Source organism: Callorhinchus milii, unplaced genomic scaffold (genome assembly GCF_018977255.1).
Source record: "Callorhinchus milii isolate IMCB2004 unplaced genomic scaffold, IMCB_Cmil_1.0 Scaffold2, whole genome shotgun sequence".
Classification (NCBI taxonomy): domain Eukaryota; kingdom Metazoa; phylum Chordata; class Chondrichthyes; order Chimaeriformes; family Callorhinchidae; genus Callorhinchus; species Callorhinchus milii.
In genome coordinates, this window is record NW_024704743.1 from 14805783 (window position 1) to 14818657 (window position 12875).

The 12875-nt window shown below is 48.8% G+C and overlaps 1 protein-coding gene across 1 annotated transcript in view; it reads right to left on the reverse strand.

Annotated features, from left to right (window-relative positions):
- Positions 1 to 9441, reverse strand: part of LOC103181530 (cAMP-regulated phosphoprotein 21) — a 275084-nt gene extending 265643 nt beyond the window's left edge. Inside the window, exon 1 of the mRNA XM_042332062.1 lies at positions 9396 to 9441. The gene's annotated coding sequence lies outside the window, so the exon portion shown is untranslated. The remainder of the gene's footprint in view (positions 1 to 9395) is intronic.
- Between the last annotated feature and the right edge of the window lie 3434 nt (positions 9442 to 12875).

A 12875-nucleotide genomic window follows, 5' to 3' on the forward strand; every position in this document is an offset into this window, starting at 1 on the left:
TGGCCTTGCAACTCATTCAAATATTTTACTTTACTGAAAAGTAGTTTTACCCATACATCAGATCTACATACAAATAAATTCTCAGATCATTTAAGTGTAGCACAGATGAATTGGTGATGTATGTCAACAAAGAAAATCATGAATTGCAATAAGACATTGAGTTTAAGGCAGTAAAGGAGCCGAAAAACAGGACGGTTTTCGCTATCATAAGAAATGCTAGACGAAAAAAGACCAAGGTCCATCTAGTTCGCCTTCCACCTGTTTGGCGGTCGCATGCACATATGTCCCAAACTACTTATGTACTATATCCCATAACTATATCCTAACTATATCCAACTATATTAGCAAACATATAACATTGTACCCAAAGGCTTGCAATGTTTTCAATATTAAAATGTGTGGCACCAGTGGTTCTTTGTCTTTGTAGCAAGGCAAACTTATTTCACATTTTATTCAAATAGGGGAGAAAAATGCAGAATGCCATGTGATCATTATCACCAGTTTGTAAATATCACATCACATATCCACGTTATTAAAATGCTGAACTCATGTGTTTTCTGTATTGTTGCCAGCCCATTTTTTCAATTCAATCTGGGACTACAAGAGGAAAGTAAATATAAATATCTACATAGTACCAAACAAACACTCATTTCCTTCCAACTATATATATTTGGGACATTCTTATACTCTGTACTTTTATGCCACTTAAGAAGCAGCAACATTGGCATTCACTGAACTGCGAAACTGATTAAATTCTGGATGGATGTAAATGGGATATTCAGCCTTAAAACAATCAATTACAAACAGATTTATGTATGAATATAACATGAACTGAACAGCATGTTCTACATACAGTTTGTGATCGCATACAGTACACACCCCAGCATCCCCTTATACAATACGTACACATACACATCCAATCAGGATATACCACCAGCAGTGTGACTACACTCGCGTTTCTCATATCACACACACGCACACGGAGTCCGTGCCACTCACAGAATGTCAGTATGGTTTATTTACAACACGTAGCATCTACACATATGTGCAGTGTGTGCCTATCCTGGCTGCCATCAAATATAAACATATCACACAATCTTGCACACTACTCAAACACCAACCTCCCCTCACAGAACATAACCACACTCAGTCAGAGCCACTCAAAGTTCAGAAATTTGTTTATTGCTTACAGTTTCTACAAAAACACAAAGTTTATGTATTATGTCAAATCCCAGCCTCCCCTCACACAGTACATAACACACCACTGACTCTCTCACTCGGTGTCACTCTCTCACTCGGTGTCACTTTCTCATTCGGTGTCACTCTCTCAGTCGGTGTCACTCTCTCAGTCGGTGTCACTTTCTCACTCGGTGTCACTTTCTCACTCGGTGTCACACTCTCACTCGGTGTCACTCTCTCACTCGGAGTCACTTTCTCATTCGGTGTCACTCTATCACTCGGTGTCACTCTCTCACTCGGTGTCACTCTCACACCAAGTGTCATTCTCACACTCAGTGTTATTCAGTGTCAGTCTCACACCCAGTATCATTCTGACACTCAGTGTCACTCAGTGTCACTCTCACACTCAGTGTCACTCAGTGTCACTTTTACACTCATTGTCACTCTCACACCCAGTGTCACTCTTAAACGCAGCATCAGTCTCACAAGCAGTATCACTCTCACACCCGGTGTCACTCTCACACCCAGTGTCACTCTCACACCCAGTGTCACTCTCACACCCAGTGTCACTCAATGTCACTTACACAGCCAGTATCACTCTCACACTCTGTGTCATCCAGTGTCACTCACACTTAGTGTCACTCTCACACTCAGTGTCACTGTCACACCCAGTGTAACTCACACTGCCAGTGTCATTCTCACAGTTAGTGTCACTCTCACACTAGGTGTCACTTTCACACTCAGTATCACTCTCACACTTGGTGTCACTTAGTGTCACACTTACACCCAGTGTCACTCAGTGTAATTCTCACACTCAGTTTCACTCTCACACTCAGTATCGCTCTCACACTCAATGTCACTCAGTTTCACTCTCACATTCAGTCTCACTCTCAATCTAAGTGTCACTCTCATACTCAGTGCCACTCAGAGTCACTCTCACACCCAGTTTCACTCAGTGTCACTCTAACACTGAGTATCACTCAGCGTCACACTCACACTCAGTGTCACTCTCACACCCAGTGTCACTCAGTGTCACTTTCACACTCATTATCACTCTCACATCCAGTGTCACTCTCACACCCAGTGTCACTCTCAAACGCAGTGTCACTCTCACAAGCAGTGTCACTCCCACACCCAGTGTCACACTCACACCCAGTGTCATTCTCACACCCAGTATCATTCCCACACTCAGTATCATTCTCACACTCAGTGTCACTCTGTTACTCTTACACTCAGAGTCACACTCACACCCAGTATCACTCAGTGTCATTCTCACATCCAGTGTCACTCTCAAACTCAGTATAACTCAGTGTCATTCTCACGCTCAGACGCACACACACTCATTGTCACTCTCACACTCAATGTCTGTCACTCAGTTTCACTCTCACACCCTGTGTTACTCTCACACCCAGTGTCACTCTCATACTCAGTGTCACTCTCACACCCAGTGTTGCTCTCAAACCCAGTATCACTCAATGTCACTTGCACACCCAGTATCACTCTCACATCCTGTGTCACCCAGTGTCACTCACACTCAGTGTCACTCTCACACTCAGTGTCACTGTCACACCCAGTGTCACTGTCACACCCACTCAATCAGTGTCATTCTCACATCTAGTGTCATTCTCACACCCAGTGTCACTCTCAAACTCAAAGTCACTCAGTGTCACTACTCACACTAAGTGTCATTCTCACACTCAGTGTCACTCAGTGTCACACTCACACTCAGTGTCACTCAGTATAACTTTCACACTCAGTGTCACTCTCACACTCAGTGTCACTCGCACACCTAGTGTTACTCTCGCACCCAGTGTCATTCGGTGTCACTCTCACACTCAGTGTCACTCTCACACTCAGTGTCACTCTCACACTCAGTGTCACTCTCACACCAAGTGTCGCTCTCACTCTCATACTCATCGTCACTCCGTTTCACTCTCACATCTAGTGTCATTCTCGCACCCAGTGTCACTCTCAAACTCAAAGTCATTCAGTGTCACCCTCACACTCAGTGTCACTCAGTGTCACTCTCACACCCAGTGTCACTCTCACACTCAGTGTCACTCAGTGTCACTCTCACACCCAGTGTCATTCTCACACCCAGTGTCATTTAGTGTCACTCTCATATCCTGTGTCACTCTCATACTCATTGTCATTCTCACACTCAGTGTCACTCTCACAGTGTCACCCTCAAACCTAGTGTCACTCTCACATCCAGTGTCACTCTCACACCTAGTGTCATTCAGTTCATTCTCACACTCAGTGTCACTCCCACACTCAGTGTCACTCTCTCAGTGTCACTCTCACACCCAGTGTCACTCTCACACTCAGTGTCACTCGCACACTCAGTGTCACTCTCACTCAGTGTCACTCAGTGTCACTCTCACAGTCAGTGTCACTCTCACACTCAGTGTCACTCTCACACTCAGTGTCACTCAGTGTTACTCTCACACTCAGTGTCACTCTCTCTCAGTGTCACTCTCACACTCAGTGTCACTCTCACTCAGTGTCACTCTCACATTCAGTTTACTCTCACACTCAGTGTCACTCAGTGTCACTCTCACACTCAGTATCACTCTCACACTCAGTGTCACTCAGTGTCACTCTCACACTCAGTGTCACTCTCACACTCAGTGTCACTCTCTCACTCAGTGTCACTCTCACACTCAGTGTCACTCTCACACTCAGTGTCACTCTCACACCCAGTGTCACTCTCACATTCTGTGTCACCCAGTGTCACTCACACTCAGTGTCACTGTCACACTCAGTGTCACTCTCACACCCAGTGTCATTCTCACACCCAGTGTCACTCTCAAATTCAGTGTCATCTAGTGTCACACTCACACTCAGTGTCATTCGGTGTCACTCTCACACTCAGTGTCACTCTCACACTCAGTATTACTCCCACACCGAATTTCGCTCTCACTCTCATACTCACCGTCACTCCGTTTCACTCTCACATCTAGTGTCATTCTCGCACCCAGTGTCACTCTCAAACTCAAAGTCATTCAGTGTCACCCTCACACTCAGTGTCACTCAGTGTCACTCTCACACGCAGTATCACTCAGTGTCACTCACACCCAGTGTCATTCTCACACTCAGTGTCACTCCCACACTCAGTGTCACTCTCTCACTCAGTATCACTCTCACAGCCAGTGTCACTCTCACACCCAGTGTCACTCTCACACTCAGTGTCACTCTCACACTCAGTGTCACTCTCACACTCAGTGTCGCTCGCACACTCAGTGTCACAATCACACTCAGTGTCACTCTCACACTCAGTGTCACTCTCACACTCAGTGTCACTCAGTGTCACTCTCACACTCAGTGTCACTCAGTGTCACTCTCACACTCAGTGTCACTCTCACACTCAGTGTCACTCAGTGTCACTCTCATACTCAGTGTCACTCTCACACTCAGTGTCACTCTCACACTCAGTGTCACCCTCACACTCAGTGTCACTCTCACACTCAGTGTCACTCAGTGTCACTCTCACACTCAGTGTCACTCTCACACTCAGTATCACTCAGTGTCACTCTCACACTCAGTGTCACTCAGTGTCACTCTCACACTCAGTGTCACTCAGTGTCACTCTCAGACTCAGTGTCACTCAGTGTCACTCTCACACTCAGTGTCACTCAGTGTCACTCTCACACTCAGTGTCACTCAGTGTCACTCTCACACTCAGTGTCACTCTCACACTCAGTGTCACTCAGTGTCATTCTCACGCTCAGACGCACACACACTCATTGTCACTCTCACACTCAATGTCTGTCACTCAGTTTCACTCTCACACCCTGTGTTACTCTCACACTCAGTGTCACTCTCATACTCAGTGTCACTCTCACACCCAGTGTTGCTCTCAAACCCAGTATCACTCAATGTCACTTGCACACCCAGTATCACTCTCACATCCTGTGTCACCCAGTGTCACTCACACTCAGTGTCACTCTCACACTCAGTGTCACTGTCACACCCAGTGTCACTGTCACACCCACTCAATCAGTGTCATTCTCACATCTAGTGTCATTCTCACACCCAGTGTCACTCTCAAACTCAAAGTCACTCAGTGTCACTACTCACACTAAGTGTCATTCTCACACTCAGTGTCACTCAGTGTCACACTCACACTCAGTGTCACTCAGTATAACTTTCACACTCAGTGTCACTCTCACACTCAGTGTCACTCACACACCTAGTGTTACTCTCGCACCCAGTGTCATTCGGTGTCACTCTCACACCCAGTGTCACTCTCAAACTCAGTGTCATCTAGTGTCACACTCACACTCAGTGTCATTCGGTGTCACTCTCACACTCAGTGTCACTCTCACACTCAGTATTACTCCCACACCGAATTTCGCTCTCACTCTCATACTCACCGTCACTCCGTTTCACTCTCACATCTAGTGTCATTCTCGCACCCAGTGTCACTCTCAAACTCAAAGTCATTCAGTGTCACCCTCACACTCAGTGTCACTCAGTGTCACTCTCACACGCAGTATCACTCAGTGTCACTCACACCCAGTGTCATTCTCACACTCAGTGTCACTCTCACACCCAGTGTCATTCTCACAACCAGTGTCATTTAGTGTCACTCTCATACTGTGTCACTCTCATACTCATTGTCATTCTCACACTCAGTGTCACTCTCACAGTGTCACCCTCAAACCTAGTGTCACTCTCACATCCAGTGTCACTCTCACACCTAGTGTCATTCTCGCACCCAGTTCATTCTCACACTCAGTGTCACTCCCACACTCAGTGTCACTCTCTCACTCAGTATCATTCTCACAGCCAGTGTCACTCTCACACCCAGTGTCACTCTCACACTCAGTGTCACTCGCACACTCAGTGTCACTCTCACTCAGTGTCACTCAGTGTCACTCACATTCAGTGTCACTCTCACACTCAGTGTCACTCTCACACTCAGTGTCACTCAGTGTTACTCTCACACTCAGTGTCACTCTCTCTCAGTGTCACTCTCACACTCAGTGTCACTCTCACTCAGTGTCACTCTCACATTCAGTGTCACTCTCACACTCAGTGTCACTCAGTGTCACTCTCACACTCAGTATCACTCTCACACTCAGTGTCACTCAGTGTCACTCTCACACTCAGTGTCACTCTCACACTCAGTGTCACTCTCTCACTCAGTGTCACTCTCACACTCAGTGTCACTCTCACACTCAGTGTCACTCTCACACCCAGTGTCACTCAATGTCACTTGCACACCCAGTATCATGCTCACATTCTGTGTCACCCAGTGTCACTCACACTCAGTGTCACTGTCACACTCAGTGTCACTCTCACACCCAGTGTCATTCTCACACCCAGTGTCACTCTCAAATTCAGTGTCATCTAGTGTCACACTCACACTCAGTGTCATTCGGTGTCACTCTCACACTCAGTGTCATTCTCACACCCAGTGTCACTCCGTTTCACTCTCACATCTAGTGTCATTCTCGCACCCAGTGTCACTCTCAAACTCAAAGTCATTCAGTGTCACCCTCACACTCAGTGTCACTCAGTGTCACTCTCACACGCAGTATCACTCAGTGTCACTCACACCCAGTGTCATTCTCACACTCAGTGTCACTCCCACACTCAGTGTCACTCTCTCACTCAGTATCACTCTCACAGCCAGTGTCACTCTCACACCCAGTGTCACTCTCACACTCAGTGTCACTCTCACACTCAGTGTCACTCTCACACTCAGTGTCGCTCGCACACTCAGTGTCACAATCACACTCAGTGTCACTCTCACACTCAGTGTCACTCTCACACTCAGTGTCACTCAGTGTCACTCTCACACTCAGTGTCACTCAGTGTCACTCTCACACTCAGTGTCACTCTCACACTCAGTGTCACTCAGTGTCACTCTCATACTCAGTGTCACTCTCACACTCAGTGTCACTCTCACACTCAGTGTCACCCTCACACTCAGTGTCACTCTCACACTCAGTGTCACTCAGTGTCACTCTCACACTCAGTGTCACTCTCACACTCAGTATCACTCAGTGTCACTCTCACACTCAGTGTCACTCAGTGTCACTCTCACACTCAGTGTCACTCAGTGTCACTCTCAGACTCAGTGTCACTCAGTGTCACTCTCACACTCAGTGTCACTCAGTGTCACTCTCACACTCAGTGTCACTCAGTGTCACTCTCACACTCAGTGTCACTCTCACACTCAGTGTCACTCAGTGTCACTCTCACACTCAGTTTCACTCAGTGTCACTCTCACACCCTGTGTTACTCTCACTCTCAGTGTCACTCTCACACTCAGTGTCACTCCAGTGTCACTCTCACACTCAGTGTCACTCTCACACTCAGTGTCACTCTCACACTCAGTGTCACTCTCTCACTCAGTGTCACTCTCACACTCAGTGTCACTCTCACACTCAGTGTCACTCTCACACCCAGTGTCACTCAATGTCACTTGCACACCCCAGTATCATGCTCACATTCTGTGTCACCCAGTGTCACTCACACTCAGTGTCACTGTCACACTCAGTGTCACTCTCACACCCAGTGTCATTCTCACACCCAGTGTCACTCTCAAACTCAGTGTCATCTAGTGTCACACTCACACTCAGTGTCATTCGGTGTCACTCTCACACTCAGTGTCACTCTCACACTCAGTATTACTCCCACACCGAATTTCGCTCTCACTCTCATACTCACCGTCACTCCGTTTCACTCTCACATCTAGTGTCATTCTCGCACCCAGTGTCTCTCTCAAACTCAGTCATTCAGTGTCACCCTCACACTCAGTGTCACTCAGTGTCACTCTCACACGCAGTATCACTCAGTGTCACTCACACCCAGTGTCATTCTCACACTCAGTGTCACTCCCACACTCAGTGTCACTCTCTCACTCAGTATCACTCTCACAGCCAGTGTCACTCTCACACCCAGTGTCACTCTCACACTCAGTGTCACTCTCACACTCAGTGTCACTCTCACACTCAGTGTCGCTCGCACACTCAGTGTCACAATCACACTCAGTGTCACTCTCACACTCAGTGTCACTCTCACACTCAGTGTCACTCAGTGTCACTCTCACACTCAGTGTCACTCAGTGTCACTCTCACACTCAGTGTCACTCTTACACTCAGTGTCACTCAGTGTCACTCTCATACTCAGTGTCACTCTCACACTCAGTGTCACTCTCACACTCAGTGTCACCCTCACACTCAGTGTCACTCTCACACTCAGTGTCACTCAGTGTCACTCTCACACTCAGTGTCACTCTCACACTCAGTATCACTCAGTGTCACTCTCACACTCAGTGTCACTCAGTGTCACTCTCACACTCAGTGTCACTCAGTGTCACTCTCAGACTCAGTGTCACTCAGTGTCACTCTCACACTCAGTGTCACTCAGTGTCACTCTCACACTCAGTGTCACTCAGTGTCACTCTCACACTCAGTGTCACTCTCACACTCAGTGTCACTCAGTGTCACTCTCACACTCAGTTTCACTCAGTGTCACTCTCACACTCAGTGTCACTCTCACACTCAGTGTCACTCAGTGTCACTCTCACACGCAGTGTCACTCAGTGTCACTCTCACACTCAGTGTCACTCAGTGTCACTCTCACACTCAGTGTCACTCTCACACTCAGTGTCACTCTCACACTCAGTGTCACTCTCACACTCAGTGTCACTCTCACACTCAGTGTCACTCTCAGACTCAGTGTCACTCTCACACTCAGTGTCACTCGGTGTCACTCTCACACTCAGTGTCACTCAGTGTCACTCTCACACTCAGTGTCACTCAGTGTCACTCTCACACTCAGTGTCACTCAGTGTCACTCTCACACTCAGTGTCACTCTCACACTCAGTGTCACTCTCACACTCAGTGTCACTCTCACACTCAGTGTCACTCAGTGTCACTCTCACACTCAGTGTCACTCTCACACTCAGTGTCACTCTCACACTCAGTGTCACTCTCACACTCAGTGTCACTCTCACACTCAGTGTCACTCTCACACTCAGTGTCACTCAGTGTCACTCTCACACTCAGTGTCACTCAGTGTCACTCTCACACTCAGTGTCACTCTCACACTCAGTGTCACTCAGTGTCACTCTCACACTCAGTGTCACTCTCACACTCAGTGTCACTCTCACACTCAGTGTCACTCTCACACTCAGTGTCACTCTCACACTCAGTGTCACTCTCACACTCAGTGTCAGGCCGCTGACACGTGCTCTTACCGCAGTGTCGGTGCCGGTGCCGGTTCCGGGCTCCGCTGGTGTCAGTGTGTGTGTGGGGGGGGGGGGGGGGGGGGGGTCACTATGTGGCAGGATGTGAGCCTCTCCGCGGTCGGTCAATAGGGCAGTTTGTGGCAGGAAGCAGAGGGCGGGCACCGAGCGCCGCGCATGCGCGACCAGTGCTGCCGGTGAGTGACAGGTGTCGCGAGTCCCGGGGACGGAGCTCGCGCTGCCCCTCCCCCCCCCCCCCTCACTCCCCCCACACACACACACACAGCAGCTCAGGGAGGGGGGGGTTTGCAAAGTCCCGCTTGTTTCCTCCTCCCCCTGAACTCCCTCACTTCAGCTTTCATTCGTGTCTGTTTCTGCGGTGAGAGCGATGGAGAGGTGTCGTCTCACTCACGTTTCGCCCACAAATGCACAGTCGGTTCACTTCACAGTCTATTCCGTGAAGCGCTTTGAGACGTCGAGAAGACGTGACAAAGCGCTATATCAAATGCGAGGATTATTATTGCTATTATTCTGACCTCTCTCACTGGGTGGGAACAGTGCGAGACAACAACAACAACCAATTGCATTTGGACAGCACCTTTTCACATTTTGAGGACAAGGACATCTTGCATTTAAATAGTGCCCTTCACACACGGCAGCGTCTCGGAATGCTACACAGTGATGTAGTTGGACACTGAGCAAAGGGAAGGGGCTCAAACAGTAGGTCTTAAGGTGGGTTTTAATCAACAACGACTTGTTGAAAGATAACAACAGCAACAAATTGTATTTCTATGCAACTCCATCCCGCAGCCCCTCTGCCTCGTCCCCTCCCTTGCCTCCTTCAAGATCCATCTCAAGACCCTCCTCTTCGACTGTACTTTTGATCACCCTCCTACCACACGAGCTGCAGAGTTCTGATGATCTGCAGCCTATGAAGGGAAGAGTCGGGGAGCCCGACAAGTTTGCATGTTCAAGCCTCGATGTTATGAATGCGCGTATAAGGGTTTCGGTGGCCTGCGATGTGAGACCGGGCGATATTGTGGAGGTGGGGGAAGGCAGAGTGGGTCATGGCACGGACGTGGGGTAGAAAGGATAGTTGAGGGTTAAAAAAGACGCCAATGTTCCGGACTGGCTCAGTGAAGTGGAGTGTGCATCCTTGGATGGTGATGCTGTCAGTGCCTGAGATGTGGAGGTGCTAATGAGAGCCAATCAGTATGGCCTCAGTCTTGTTGACGTTCAACTGAAGAAAGTTACCTCTCATCCAGGACTTGATGTCTCACAGACATTCTGTCAGGACAGCAGTGGTCCTGGAGTCAAGGGTGGAGGCAGAGAGGTAGAGTTGGATGTCATCCGCATATATGTCTGCGGATGATGTCACCAATAGGGAGTATATAGATATTGAAGAGGAGGGGACCAAAGACAGAGCTCTGAGGATCTCCACAAGAGACGTTGCAGGGGCTAGAGGAAAAAACGTTTGTGGAGATGAAATGAATACGGCGTGAGAGGTAGGATCTGCACCATTCAAGGACAGAACCATGAAGGTTGAGGTGAGAGGAAGGCGGTGGATGAGGATAGAGTGGTCAATGGTATTGAAGGCAGCAGAGAGGTCAAGGAGGCAGAGGGAATCCTGGTCGCAGATGGACAGAATGTCATTTGGCACTTTGACCAGGGCTGTTTTTTGCGTTGTTGGCGGAACAGAAACCCGATTGGAGGGGTTTGTGAAAGGAGTGGCGGGAGAGGAAGGAGCGAAGCTGGGAAGCAACAACTCATTCCAGGACCTGAGAGAGGAAAGAGAGGTTGAAGATGGGGCGCTAGTTTGATAGCAGGATTGGGTCCATGGAGATTTTTAAGGATAGGAGTGATGACGGACATTTTTAATGGGGTGGGAGCTGTACCAGTGGACAGTCAGTAGAGGGGCAAGGAGGTGGAGCTGGGAGGTAAGGAGAGGGGTAGGGATGGGGTCGAAGGAGCAAGTTGTCGGTTTCATGCAGTTATAGTGGTGGTGAGGGAGGAGTGGGAGACAAGATTGAAGGTGTGGAGGAAGGGATGGGTAGGGGCCAGAATGTGAGTGGGAGATGGGAGTGGGAGGTGGTAGTAGACGGAAGGCCAGTGACAGCTGAGCGGATTGCCTTGACTTTGGATTTGAGGAAGTACAGCATCGCCTCATAACATAACATATAGGAGTAGGCCATTCGGCCCTTCAAGCCTGCCCCGCCATTCAATCATGGCTGATCTTCTAATCTAACTCCAGCTAATAACCTGACCCTGCCTTATCCTCATATCCCTTGATACCTTTTGCAATAAGAAATCTATCTATCTCAGTCTTGAATATGTTCAAGGACTGAGTATCAACAGCCCTTTGGGGTAGTGAGTTCCATACATTCACCACCCTTTGAGTGAAAAAGTTCTTCCTCAACTCAGTGTGAAAGGGCTGACCTCTGATTTTAAGGTTGTGACCCCTGGTTTTAGTTTCTCCAACCAAGAGAAACAATCTCCCACTATCTACTCTATCATGCCCTTTGATGATCTTATAGGTTTCTATAAGATCCCCTCTAATTCTTCTATATTCTTGAGAATATAGGCCCAAATTGGTCAGCCTATCCTCGTAACTCATCCCCTTCATCCCTGGCACTAACCCAGTAAATCTACGCTGCACCCCCTCCAAGGCAAGTACATCCTTCCTAAAATAAGGAGACCAAAACTGGACACAGTATTCAACAACAACAACAACAACAAGATTCCATTTATAAAGCGCCTTTCACGTCAGGAGGACGTCCCAAGGCGCTGCACAGTTGGGCCATGAACCGAGCAGGGGGGAAATGGTCAGGGTGAGGGGAGGGAAGGGAGGGAGCGAGGAGGGGGGAAATGGTCAGGGTGAGGGGAGGGAAGGGAGGGAGCGAGGAGGGGGAAGAGAGTCGAGAGGGGAGCTGAAGGCTCGGTCAAAGAGAAAGGTTTTGAGACCGGCCTTGAAGGAGGAAAGGGAGGAAGCGGCGAAGGCACTGGGGATGGAGTTCCAGAGCCTGGGGGCTGAGAGGCTGAAGGCCCGACCACCGATGGTAGGGCGATTGGGGCGGGGGACGTGGAGCAGACCGGAGCCAGAGGAACGGAAGGTACGGGCAGGTAGGTAGAGGGATAGTAGGTTGGAGAGGTAGGAGGGAGCAAGGCCGTGAATGGCCTTGTAGGTGAGGATGAGGTGTGGTCTCACCAGGGCCCTATACAGTTGCAGCAAGACTTCCCTACTCTTATACTCTAATCCTTTCATAATGAATGCTAACATACCGTTCGCCTTCCTAATTTCTTGCTGCACCTGCAGACTAACTTTCTGTGATTGGTGTACAAGGACACCCAAGTCCCTCTGGACGCTAACACATTCCAATCTCTCCCCTTCTAAAAAATAACCCGCTCTACTGTTTTTGCTACATAGGTTGATGACTTCGCACTTCCCTACATTATACTTCATCTCCACCTACCTGCCCAATCACCTAACCTATC